A 13,238-nucleotide genomic window follows, 5' to 3' on the forward strand; every position below is an offset into this window, starting at 1 on the left:
GGAAGAACATTCTGGATGGCTGAAGACTCTACAAATAATGATGGACCAAAGTTGACATGCACATAGGAAGGGCAAAGAAGAAGTTATAAGAAAAACAAAATGACTTAAACAGACCAAAGATTTAATACAGAAATTCCAAATAATGATTTTGGAACAGGTAATAGAGAATATCTCAACAGTTCAGCATTCTGTTTACAAAACTGACATTTGCCAAATTGCTGGGAATTAATTTACAGTCCAATTCTCCAAACTGCTTTCATTGTAAGTAATCAACTGGTACTGCCTTATACTACTAATGAAACACAGATGTAGGCAGCTGTAATAGAAATGCTAAAATGAAGTGATGAAGCCTTCTCAATATGATCGATGACTACTGAATAATTTTAATCACGTGCTTATTTAAATCCTTTAAAATAATCATTGCTAGAAGGACATGGCCTAATTTATGGATTGTAGACGGGTGCCAAGAATTGTAATTTATAATGTTGAAGACGGATTTCTATGTATCAGCAGTCAGCTGTTAATCATGAATATTGGGAAATGGGTAAGGCTGTGTCTGGTATTCAGGTTATTCAGAGGCTCAATGAGATATGCCGAGTTGATTGTGATAGAGGAGATGGAAAATTTTGGAGCTCAGTTTAAGGTAATTTGCGGGGGGATACTTCCCTTGTATGTTCAATTAAATTTATCTTTAAGTGAATAGGATGGAATAAGACCAATATGAGCATTGTAACTTGGAGAATTTTTGGTTAGAATATAATTGGGCATAATATTTGGGGGCACAATGTGACTGGGAAAGAACATTGAAATTTGGGACAAAGGTTTTGTCTAATATGATGGGTGGACTTTAGGACTGTTCAGATAAACCACAATCTTTTCCAGTCTTGTACTTTCCCAGAGTAATGAACACAACAACAATTTGCCTTTATATGGCACCTTTAACATAAAAAAAAGTTAGAAAGGAGAAAAACAAACACTTAAACAATTAACCAATAATAAGAAAATGAACTGAAGGATCTAACAGCCACAATATAAATGACAGTCATAACAGACAAAAGGAATGCAATTATGAAAATAACACGATAGACTAAAATTTCATCTTAAAAATTAATGGTATGATATTTTGAGGGTTGGTTTGGAGATGGGGTGTTGCAGAGAGTGCATGCTTGAGGTCCCAAAGTGTGCTCTTGGCTTGCTAAGGTACACTTGGAGTGTTGAAGGCAAAGATTTAATCAACATCTTCCCCCCAGTAACTGACAGCAGTAATAATATTCTGTGGGCTGAAACAACATAGGAAATCAAAATTTATTCACACAAATGCTCTTTCTTTTACACCAACCTCACCAACTCAAAACTTGGTCCTCTTTCAATGTTTTATATTAACCTGCTTTATGTGAGGGAATGGCATTTTTAGTAGCTTTCCTGACTGGAGGGCTACTTTCAGTATGTGACTAATGTGGTGGTTTATTGTATTCCTGATCTGAAGGTGAGCAATTGAGAAGTTTTTTTAAATTTGCTCATGGGATGCGGGTGTCACTGGCTAGACAAGCATTTATTGCCCATCCCTAACTGCCCTTGAGAAGGTGGTGGTGGTGAACTGCCTTCTTGAACCGCTGCAGTTCATGTAGTGTAGGCACACCTATAGTGCTGGTGGGGAGGGAGTTCCAGGATTTTGACCCAGCAACAGTGAACGAACGATGATATAGTTCCAAGTCAGGATGGTAAGTGGCTTGGAGGGGAACTTGAAGGCCGGAGATAAAATTCTTGTTTTCACTAATTTTAACAAGGAAGAAAATGTGAGTAAAAGCTTACTTTTAATCTATTTTAACCCATTTACTATTGCACTGAAAATAGATTGGACAAGTAATTCAGCCTCAATAGCCTCTTTAAACCTTGCATTTTGGTATGAGGAGCCACAGCTTTAGCAACAACACTGTAAAGCAGTGAGACAGAGAAACCTACTTAAAGAAGAGGTATTTTCCTGTATCTCCAGAGGCAGAAAAGCCTCTAGTGGAAACAATTCACTCAGAGGTGCTATTGTCTCAGGCCTTCCATGGCCTGAAATGCTTTTTCCAGCTTTACGTCCCGAGGGGCATATATGATAACCAAACAAAATAGTAAACCATGACGTTCAAAAAAATATGAATGAGAAATTTGTTTGTTGCTCTGATGTTTGAGATCTGCCTTGCAATGTAAAATGATGGGTTAGATTGCACAACCTCAGAGTATATTGTAACATTTCTTGAAGTGCTGTAAAATTCTGAGTCTGTAATATAGAGAGTGCATCAAATACACCTCCTGAAATCTTTTTAATGAGTGGAAATATCATCTTCTGTTTGAGAAAACACAACTGTTACAACTGCTAACCCTGTTTTTTCTGATGACCCTTCCCACACCTGGTGATCTGCACCAAATCTTGCATTTAAAGTCACAAAGGATGATTAGTTTGTGAGACTTTGGCACAGCAGCAATCATGGAGTGGACGTCATCGTGGAATTTATCCTTGACTTCATCAGGGTTAGTTATTGTTGTGGCATACACACTATTGAGAGTTGCTTGCCTGTTACCATACACCATCAGATGATCATTAACGCCCTTGGAAAGGCAAGTCAACTTACTAACACAATGGTTTATGAAAGCAAAGCCTCAGCCAGCTTTGCACTGTTCTCCATTTCCATGGTCACTCCAAAAGGATGTGTAACCTGCACTGATTTTCTTGAGCTGACCCTCCTCAGGTAGGAGAGTGATCTGGATGTTTCACCGATGAGCAGTTCTCTCAGGTCTGAGGATTGTGGCACATTGGATGTGCAGTATAGCATGGACATGTTCTTCAGTGCATGTGACAACTTCAACCTCACGATCAGCATGAAGAAAACTGAAGTAACGTGCCAGTCTGCTCCAGGAAAGCCCCTTCTTGAGTCCAAGGTTTCAGTCCATGACCAAAACTTGTCAGCAGTGGATAAGTTCACTTATCTCAACAGCACACTCTCTTGAGCTATCTATATTGATGATGAGATACATGCAAGAATTGCCAAAGCAAATGCAGCCTTCAGCAGACTTCGAACATCAGTCTGGGAACAAAGAGGAGTAAGTCTGCCTACCAGACTGAAAACCAAACTATAGAGCACAATAGTCCTGCCACTCTGCTCTACGCATGCGAGGCTTGGACTGCCAATGGCATGCCAAGAAGCTCAACCACTTTCACTTGAGCTGCCTTCGGAAATTTCTGAAGATCAGATGGCAGAACTAAATACGAGACACTGAGGTGCTCACCCGAGCTGGCATGCCACACCATATTGAGACAGTCACAACTGAGTTGGGCTGGCCAGGTAGTCAGAATTCCTGATACTTTTTTACCAAAGCAAAGAGAATGGGGTGCGCTCTCATGGAGGTCAAAGGAAGCACTACAAGGACACTCTGAAAAACCTCAATTAGGAGTTTTGATATTGATCCCGAGTCCTGGGAGAAGCTCGCCCAGTGTTGCTGCACCCAGTGCAACCGAATAAAAAACAGTGCAGCCTCCTTCAAAAGCAAGCACATATCAGAGGCAGGGAGAAAACACAAAGAGAGGAAATCCTGAGCCAGTCACTCATCCAAAACTCATTTGTTAGCTGTACCCTGTCCTATTTGCAGCAAAACCTTCTGGGCACAGATCAGCTTTAGCAGTCACCTACTTACCCACTGGAACCCTACCAAACAATGCAATAATGAATGTGGTCATCTTTGCCTCATAGGCGAACAAGCGAAATCTGCATTAAATCTCCCCCAAGATTGGTACTGTGTGAAAACTTCTACTGTAAGCGAAATGAATCCACAGTTTTTTCTCATTATTCACAGACCAAAGCCCTCTGGTTAGGAAACTTACTGCAAGTTCCCTTCCCCCATTTAAAGAATGTTAATATGATTGGTGCTTAAAAATGTTATGCACTATTTTATGCACCATGCAACAAACACAAGGATACTTGTTATACCCTGTTTGCCAAACACAGGTATATGAACCCATTAACTAGGTAGGGGAGCACTTTATATCATATCATACGGTGAATTTCTAGTTCACATCATCGAATTCAATTGAGGGAACCTGCTGTTCAACTCTCAAGCCTTCTGGAAAGCAATGTCAACATTTACAACAATTTAGTGGAACCATAATTTTAATGAAATCCCATAACCTGGTGTGTTTCTTGCAATTCTTTCCACCATACTCCCCCTTAAGCACAATTATGTTTTATGAGGTCTCTTACAGCTAGCATCTCCTCGGTGCTCCTGGAGTGACAGGGATGTGTGAGGTAACAGTCTGCTGTTCTCATCTCCAGGTGTCTTGGGATTTAAACGACTCTTATCCCAGCAAAGTTGTGTCTCGAGAGGGAATGCTTCAGGCAACTCCTGCAAGAGAAGCCCAGCGCAGACTCCTTACAGCTGGTACCTGGGGGTGGTGAGGATGGGAGGGCTGTTGTGAGAATATGTACTGCTAACTTGAAAGACAGTACACTCATGTGGGTGCCTTCTTGCCATGTCACTGGGCCCTGGTTCAGCTGGTATGATCACTGGTCAAAAAGAAAGTGAATTAAATAGTGCCAATGAGATTACTGAAGCTCGGAGAGATACTTGCCATTATCCAATGCCCATCACTTGAAGGCTAGAGATGCAGCCACCGACAGAGTAATTAAGGAGAAACTACTTGAACTGGCAGAAGTTCAGAAGCCATGGATTTCAGATAATTGGCAAAAGAGTTAAAGGGGAGATATAGATAATTTTTTATGCTAGTATGATCTAGAATTCAGATTCAAAAGATAGGTAGGTAATTAGTCATAGCCCACAAAGGACCATAGGCATCTCTCACTATTAGAGAAAGACAATTGGCTGTGTAGCTTAAAGGTCACCACCCCACATCAAATATGGGACAGGCCCCAAGTCTACATCAGCTAGAACAGGAATTGGAACCACACTATTGCCGTTATTCTGAACTTCATGCTGGTTATCTAGCCAACTAAACTAACCTGCCCCCAGATTCAATAGGTTCAAGCAAATTCAATAACAACTTTCAAAAGGGAATTAGATAAAATTTGAAAAGGAAGAGTTTGCAGAGCTGAGGGAAAAGAGCAGGGGGAGTGGGACTAATTGAATGGTTCATTCAAAGAACCAGCAAAGGTAAAAAGGTTTAAAGGGACCCCTTAGTCTTGTGTGGGTTCGATTTTGTACCACTGAAAGAGATCGCACCCAGTTGGACAACTGGTGGTGAATCTCTGTCAGTTATGTGCGGGAGGCCCGATTGAATCTTGCCCTTCAGGCACCTATGTGGCCAACCAGAGCTGGCAAATACTCATGGTTGCCAGTGCAAGTGAGTTCAGTGGCTGCTGGTGGCAATGCACTCACTAGAGGCCCAGGAACATCGTGGGACCCCAGACCAAAGGTGAGTGAGGACGGGATGGGGGTTGCAGGGGAACAGGGGGGTTGGAGACAAAGTAAGGAGGTTGGCTTTCAGCAGACCCTCCTCCCTTTCCACTGCTGTGTTTCTTGATCAGGCATAGTGCCTAATAACGAAGGATCCACTCCCCCCCACCCCCAACTGGGAGGTCAGTTTGCTGGGTGACCTTCCCAGTGTGCGGGAAAGCAGTGCGTCTCCTATTAAACCCCTGAGCTACCTTTAAATTGTGATGGGTTCAGGGATAATGGGTGTCAATTGGCTCATTGTTAAGTCAAATTGTCATCTTGTTGACAGCGAATTCCGTGTCAGCACCTTCCTCCCTTCGACCTTTTCGGGGGAGGTTCTCACGTTGCTGGAAGACTGAGACAGGGCCTCTCCCGCCATTAAGTGGGCTTGGCTGCCATGGCTCTTGCCATGATGGGCTGCATTAAATTCAGCCCTATAATTTTATGAGTGGTATTTTTCTGTCCTCAGGGCAATGGGAATGGAGGCGGGGGTGAGGGGGCCAGCAAATTTGCAGGGGAATGCGGAGAATACCGACATGTTCCTGCCGCCAGCCAATTTTCCCGGAGATTGTCAGGCAGCAGGTTTGAGGGTGTGCATAGTGGTGGCAGACAAGCAATCAAGTCTGTTGGGAAGCCAACTGAAAGATAGTTTGAGGTGCTTTTTAAATTTTATAGGAGGGTGTACGGGATCATTAGCTGTTCAGCTATAAGGAGGCAAGAGCTCAGCAGCAAGTGAGTAGTGGCTGGAGTTGGAAGCCATTGAGTGCAGCAATGTTTCAATGCAGGGAGGGTGAGAAGCATTAAAGCACATGAGGGTGAAGCTGGAGACATCCCACACTGTCGCCACATACATTGAACGCAGATTATTGGCTGGGTCTCTCCAAAGTGCAACTCTTGCATGCAGAGTTAGGCGATTGAGAAGCTTTGAGATGTGAACGCATGTTAGCAATGGGCTTCCTGCACTCAGAGTTTGAGCCCTCCCTGTGGCTGTACCTGAGCAGGGCTGGAGCACCCAAAGAAGCAGCAGGCTCATGATTATGAAAGGGGCACAGATGAGAATGTTACAGATGGCCACAAGTGCACAATTATGGTCACAGAAGGTGCTACCCAGCCAAAAAGGTTTACCAACAAAGGCTCTGCTTAATGGAGATGTCGGGGCATCAGTCTCTATGAGCAGTGCGCATTGATGGGTAGGTGCTGCCGGAGCTATGCGCAATGCTGGAGGAGGATTTGATGTGATGGCCTGTGACAGTGAATGTCACCGTAGCCCTCAACTTTTATGCCTCAGGATCATTTCAGGGATCTGCTGGAGACATCTGTGGGATATCTCAATTAGCGGTCCATCAACACATCAAGTTGGTTATCCATATGCCTTGTGGTATGAGTGTCAGGTTTTATAAGATGGTTATGTTTTAAAAAGAGTAGACAGGGACATGTATTCTCCTACTAGCTCTGCTCAAAATTAAGCCTATGTGACCTGAAACCATGGGCGAGCAGGGACCCAGGTCAAGTCCTATTGAAATCTGAGTGTCAGATTTAACACCAGAACAAAAAAGCAGAAGCAACTGGCCTTGCTTTGCACTGACTTACAGACTCTCATTCAGTCAGACTCAGAGACCCCGGGGGCAGAGAGAGAGAGAGAGGGAGAGAGAGATGCTGCTGGGTGAAGATGCAGGGAAGTTACAGGAGTGAGAACAGAATGCTGGTGAGAACGGTGCCTCCGTTTGAAGAGATGGACTTTGTAGGGATTTAAAGACCAAGAGGTTGTCAGATGGTACCTTGTTGCTTAAAGTTCATGTGGGTAATGCTCAGGAGGATTGAGTGACGGGACTTTTGAAAGGACTCTGGGAGACTTGACCTGATGTAAGATGGAGAAGAGAGCCTGTTCAAATGCCAGGAGTGATTCAGGGCTTTTAAAACAGGACTACAGTTTTGTGGAGAGTGTGGTGTAATGTATAAACATGGCGTGGGGTTATATGCAATCTCCTCCCTTGCCTCACATAGCAGCCTGGGATACATCTCATCTGGGCCTGGGGGTTTATCCACTTTTAAGCCCACTAAAACCGTTAATACCTCCTCCCTTTCAATGCTAATTTGTTCAAGTATATCACAGTCCCCCACCCTAATTTCTACACCTACATCGTCCTTCTCCATAGTGAACACAGGTGAAAAGTAATCATTCAAAACCTCACCTATGTCCTTCGGCTCCATGCACAGATTGCCACTTTGGTCCCTAATGGGCCCTATTTTTTCCCTGGTTAGCCTTTTGCACTTAATATTTTTTTAAAAATGCCTCGGGATTAATCCTTTATCTTGCCTGCCAGTGTTTTTTCATGCCCCTTCTTCGCTCTCCTAATTACTTTTTTTAAGTACCCCCTACACTTTCTATATTCCTCTAGGGCTTCCGCTGTTTTCAGACCTCTGTATCTGCCATAAGCCTCCTTTTTTCCCTTATCTCATCCTTTATATTCCTTGACATCCAGGGTTCCCTGGACTTGTTGGTCCTACCCTTCACCTTTATGGGAACCTGTTGGCTGTGAAGTCTCACTATTTCCTTTTTGAATGACTCCCACTGGTCTGATGTAGACTTTGCTACAAGTAGCTGCTCCCAGTTCACTTTGGCCAGATCCTGTTTTATCATATTGAAATCAGCCTTCCCCCAATTCAGGACCTTTATTTCCAGTCCATCTTTGTCCTTTTCCATAACTACCTTAAATCTTACTGAGTTATGATCACTATCCATGAAATGCACCCCCACTGACACTTCTGCCACATGCCTGGCTTCATTCCCTAAGATTAGATCCAGTACTGCCCCTTCTCTTGTAGGACTTTCTATGTGCTGGCTCAAAAAGATCCCCTGGATACACTTCAAGAATTTCACACCCTCTAAGCCTTTCACACTAAAACAATGCTAGTTAATATTAGGGAAGTTGAAATCCCATGTTATTATTACCCTATTATTTTTACACTTGTCTGAGATGTGCCTACATATCTGCTCCTCTATCTCCCTCTGACTGTTTGGAGGCCTATAGTACAGTCCCAGCAAAGTGATTGCCCCCTTTTTGTTTTTAAGTTCTACCCATATGGCCTCATTTGAGGAACCTTCTAAGATACCATCCCTCGTTACAACAGTAATTGACTCCTTGATCAATAGTGCAATGCCACCTCCTCTTTTACACCCTCCCCCCTTCTCCGCCACATCTGAAGATTCTATACCCTGGAATATTGAGCTGCCAGTCCTGCCCTTCCCTCAACCATGTCTCTGTGATAGTGACAATATCATATTGTCATGTGTTGATCAATGCCCTCAATTCATCTGCCTTACTTGTAGGACTCATTGTGTTAAAAAAGGTGCAAATCAGCCTTGCATTATTCACTTGTCTAAACAGGTCTATATTTGCTCTTTACAGTCCCGCGCTGCTCAGTGAAGTCTCGCTCTTTACAGCCTCTCTCTCCTCACTGAAGTCTTGCTCTTTACAGCCTCTGCTCACTGAAGTCTCATTCTTTACAGCCTCTGCTCACTGAAGTCTCGCTCTTTACAGCCTCTGCTCACTGAAGTCTCGCTCTTTACAGCCTCGCTCTGCTCACTGAAGTCTCGTACTTTACAGCCTCTGCTCACTGAAGTCTCGCTCTTTACAGCCTCTGCTCACTGAAGTCTCGCTCTTTACAGTCCCGCTCTGCTCACTGAAATCTCGCTCTTTACAGCCTCTGCTCACTGAAGTCTCGCTCTTTACAGCCTCTGCTCACTGAAGTCTCGCTCTTTACAGCCCCTCTCTGCTCACTGAAGTCTCGCTCTCTACAGCCCCGCTCTGCTCACTGAAGTCTCGCTCTTTGCAGCCCCTCTCTGCTCACTGAAGTCTCGCTCTTTACAGCCCCTCTCTGCTCACTGAAGTCTCGCTCTTTACAGCCCCTCTCTGCTCACTGAAGTCTCGCTCTTTACAGCCCCTCTCTGCTCACTGAAGTCTCGCTCTTTACAGTCCCGCTTTGCTCACTGAAGTCTCGCTCTTTACAGCCCCGCTCTGCTCACTGAAGTCTCGCTCTTTACAGCCCCGCTCTGCTCACTGAAGTCTCGCTCTTTACAGTCCCGCTCTGCTCACTGAAGTCTCGTTCTTTACAGCCTCTCTCTGCTCACTGAAGTCTCGCTCTTTACAGCCTCTCTCTGCTCACTGAAGTCTCGCTCTTTACAGCCTCTCTCTGCTCACTGAAGTCTCATTCTTTACAGCCTCTCTCTGCTCACTGAAGTCTCGCTCTTTACAGCCTCTCTCTGCTCACTGAAGTCTCATTCTTTACAGCCTCTCTCTGCTCACTGAAGTCTCGCTCTTTACAGCCCGCTCTGCTCACTTTCCCATCTGGAGCTCACCCCTTTCTAACCCCCGGTAAAAGGAGGTTACAGAAGGTATCACTGTCAGTACAGGATAGAAATTTACAACATTCTCTCTTCCTGCTGCCTGATCCAAAATGTGATTGAATTTCTGTGGGGGTTCTCCTCATCAGAAACCTTGGGAAATGCTATAAATGCTGTTTTATGGATCTTCTAATGAAGTTATGGTGGATGATCAAGAGAATCCCTGTCTACATTCAACCTTTCTGGTTTTCAGCTTTTTAAAAATTCTTTCATGGGATGTGGGCATCACTGGCAAGGCCAACATTTGTTGCGCATTCCTAAGCTGAAGATGTTTGGGTGTGTTTAATTGCAGAATTAAATTAGTCATACATCATCTGTTTAATTATTGCAATGTTTTTTAATGCCAAGTTATTTCCAGTCTTTATACTTCACTGTATCTGGTTTTATCCAGTTTAGGTTATTGTGTGCCATAAAAAAATGTGATTAACAGATTATCAAGTTTGACAAGAATTGCCTCAAAGGCAATTGGTCTGTTCAACACCAGTTTAGCTTATCTGAATCCAGTTTCAAGATTCAGCAAACTGACAGTCAGTATAATTGCTCAATGGCTAAAGCGAGATAGATTTTTAATATTTTTCCTCAGAAAATTTATAGTGAAGAAAAAGAGATCAATCAACATATATTCTGGTGCAAAGAGGTTAATGCGTTGTTAGCAAGAGAATTTTTTAAAAATTCATTCATGGGGTCTGGGCTTTGCTGGTCGTGCCAGCATTTATTGCCCATCCCTGGTTGGCCTTGAGAAGGTGATGTTGAGCTGCCTTCTTGAACTGCTGCAGTCCATGTGGCGTAGGTACACCCACAGTGCTGTTAGGGAGGGAGTTCCAGGATTTTGACCCAGCGACTGTGAAGGAACAGCGATATATTTCCAAGTCAGGATGGTGAGTGACTTGGAGAGCAATTTCCAGGTGGTGGTGGTGTTCCCATCTATCTTGTCCTTCTAGATGGTAGTTGTCATGCGCTTGGAAGGTGCTGTCAAAGGACCCTTGGCGAATTCCTGCAGTGCATCTTTTTGATGGCACACACTGCTGCTACTGTGTGTCGGTGATGGAGGGAGTGAATATTTGTGGATGTGGTGCCAATTAAATGGGCTGCTCTTTCCTGGATGGCGTCAAGCTTCTTGAGTGTTGTGGGAGCTGCACTCAATGGCTTTAAGGTGATTTCAGCTATCACATTTCAGCTGCACATAAAGCACGGGGCCCAATATTGTGAGTGGCTAGCGCTATTTAAAGGCAGCCTGCACTGTAGTATAAGGGTCTGGTATATAAAGGGTTAATGTGGAACTGAGTACAGTACTACCCACACAGTGATGTAAGAAGGCACCTAACATCAGCATGGTGTTGACCAGAGATGTGTTAAGACCTGGATGTGAAGCTAGCCCTATTTTTTCTTCATTCAAGTGAATTGGGCATTGCTGGCTAGGCCAGCATTTATTGCCCATACCTAATTGCCTTTGAGAAGGTGGCGGTGAGCTGCCTTCTTGAACCACTACAGTCCATGTGTTGTAGGTGCACCCACAGTGCTGTTAGGGAGGAAGTTTCAGGAATTTGATCTAGCAACAGTGAAGAAATGGTGATATATTTCCAAGTCAGGGTGGTGAGTGGTTTGGAAGGGAACTTCCAGGTGGTCATGCACCCCTGTGTCTGTTGCCCTTGTCCTTCTAGATGGTAGTGGTCGTGGGTTTGGAAGGTACTGTCTAAGGAGGCTTGGAGAGTTCCTGCAGCTTATAGATGGTACGCACTGTACTCATGCCTCAACTCTTTACTGTATATATGTATAAAGTTACAAGTAGTTAATAAAGACTTGCTGTTAACATACAGAAAACTATGAAGACATCTTAAACAGCGAGAGTGGCCCCGGGTGAAAACAACATGGAGAGAGGGTAAATAAAGAGCGGGGGAGAGAGACAGAGGCCCCGCTATCAGTGGCAGGAGTGAGAGCGGCCTTGGGTGAAAACTGAAAACAGCGCCGAGAGAGAGTGAATAAAGAGCAGGGGAGAGGGACAGAGGCCCCACTATCAACGGCAGGAGCAAGAGTGTCCTTGGGTGAAAACAGTGTGGAGAGAGAGTGAATAAAGAGTGGGGGTGGGGGGAGAGAGACAGAGGCCCCACTATCAGTGGCAGGAGCGAGAGTGGCCCTGGGTGAAAACAGTGCGGAGAGAGAGTGAATGAAGAGCCGGGGTGGGGGTGGGGGTGGGGGTGGGGGGAGAGAGAGACAGAGGCCCCACTATCAGTGGCAGGAGCGAGAGTGGCCCTGGTTGAAAACAGTGCGGAAAGAGAGTGAATGAAGAGCGGGGGGTGGGGGTGGGGGTGGGGGTGGGGGTTGGGGGAGAGAGACAGAGGCCCCACTATCAGTGGCAGGAGCAAGAGTGGCCCTGGGTGAAAACAGTGCAGAGAAAGAGTGAATGGAGAGCGGGGGTGGGGGTGGGGGTGGGGGTGGTAGCAGGCGTGGGGGTTGGGGTGGGGGTGGGGGTGGGGGGAGAGAGACAGCGGCCCCACTATCAGTGGCAGGAGCGAGAGTGGCCCTGGGTGAAAACAGTGCGGAGAGAGAGTGAATGGAGAGCGGGGGGTGGGGGTGGGGGTGGGGGTGGGGGTGGGGGTGGGGGTGGGGGTGGGGGTGCGGTTGGGGGTGGGGGTGGGGGTGGGGGTGGGGTTGGGGGTGGGGGTGGGGGTGGGGGTGGGGGGAGAGAGACGGAGGCCCTCAAACAGCGATTCAAACCAACACTGAAAAATAAAGAGTGATGTCACGGAAGGGCAGGCAGGTGATTGGCTGGTGAGTATTTCAGCTTTTAGCTTTGTTTTAGATTTAAATTAGCAGCTGAGTAACGATCAGTTGTTGATTATTATTAAATTAGTAGCTTAAGGATAGGGGGAAATTAAGTAAATAATAAAGGTAAAATGACAAAAAAGAGCGAGAGTGGAGCGGCTGTATAAAGAGCAGAATGGACCGGATTGGCTGTATAAAGAGCGGGGGTTTACCTGTGAGGGAGTGGACTGGGAGCGGAGTGGCTGTATAAAGAGCGGGAGTTTAACTGTGAGGGAGTGGAGTGGGAGTGGAGTGGCTGTATAAAGAGTGGGGGTTTACCTGTGAGGGAGTGGAGTGGGAGCGGAGTGGCTGTATAAAGAGCGGGGGTTTACCTGTGAGGGAGTGGAGTGGCTGTATAAAGAGTGGGGGTTTACCTGTGAGGGAGTAGAGTGGCTGTATAAAGAGTGGGGGTTTACCTGTGAGGGAGTGGAGTGGGAGTGGAGCGGCTGTATAAAGAGCAGAATGGACCAGAGTGGCTGTATAAAGAGCAGGAGTTTACCTGTGAGGGAGTGGAGTGGGAGCGGAGTGGCTGTATAAAGAGCGGGGGTTTACCTGTGAGGGAGTGGAGTGGGAGTGAAGCGGCTGTATAAAGAGCAGAATG

The 13,238-nt window shown here is 45.5% G+C and overlaps 1 long non-coding RNA gene across 1 annotated transcript in view; it reads left to right on the forward strand.

The window, feature by feature from the left end:
- The first annotated feature begins 1,665 nt into the window (after positions 1–1,665).
- LOC144690827 (uncharacterized) overlaps positions 1,666–13,238 on the forward strand; it is a 53,453-nt gene continuing 41,880 nt past the window's right edge. The window contains exon 1 of the long non-coding RNA XR_013578979.1: positions 1,666–1,721. This is a non-coding gene — a long non-coding RNA (uncharacterized LOC144690827). The remainder of the gene's footprint in view (positions 1,722–13,238) is intronic.

This window comes from Cetorhinus maximus, chromosome 1 (genome assembly GCF_964194155.1).
Source record: "Cetorhinus maximus chromosome 1, sCetMax3.hap1.1, whole genome shotgun sequence".
In the NCBI taxonomy this organism is placed as follows: domain Eukaryota; kingdom Metazoa; phylum Chordata; class Chondrichthyes; order Lamniformes; family Cetorhinidae; genus Cetorhinus; species Cetorhinus maximus.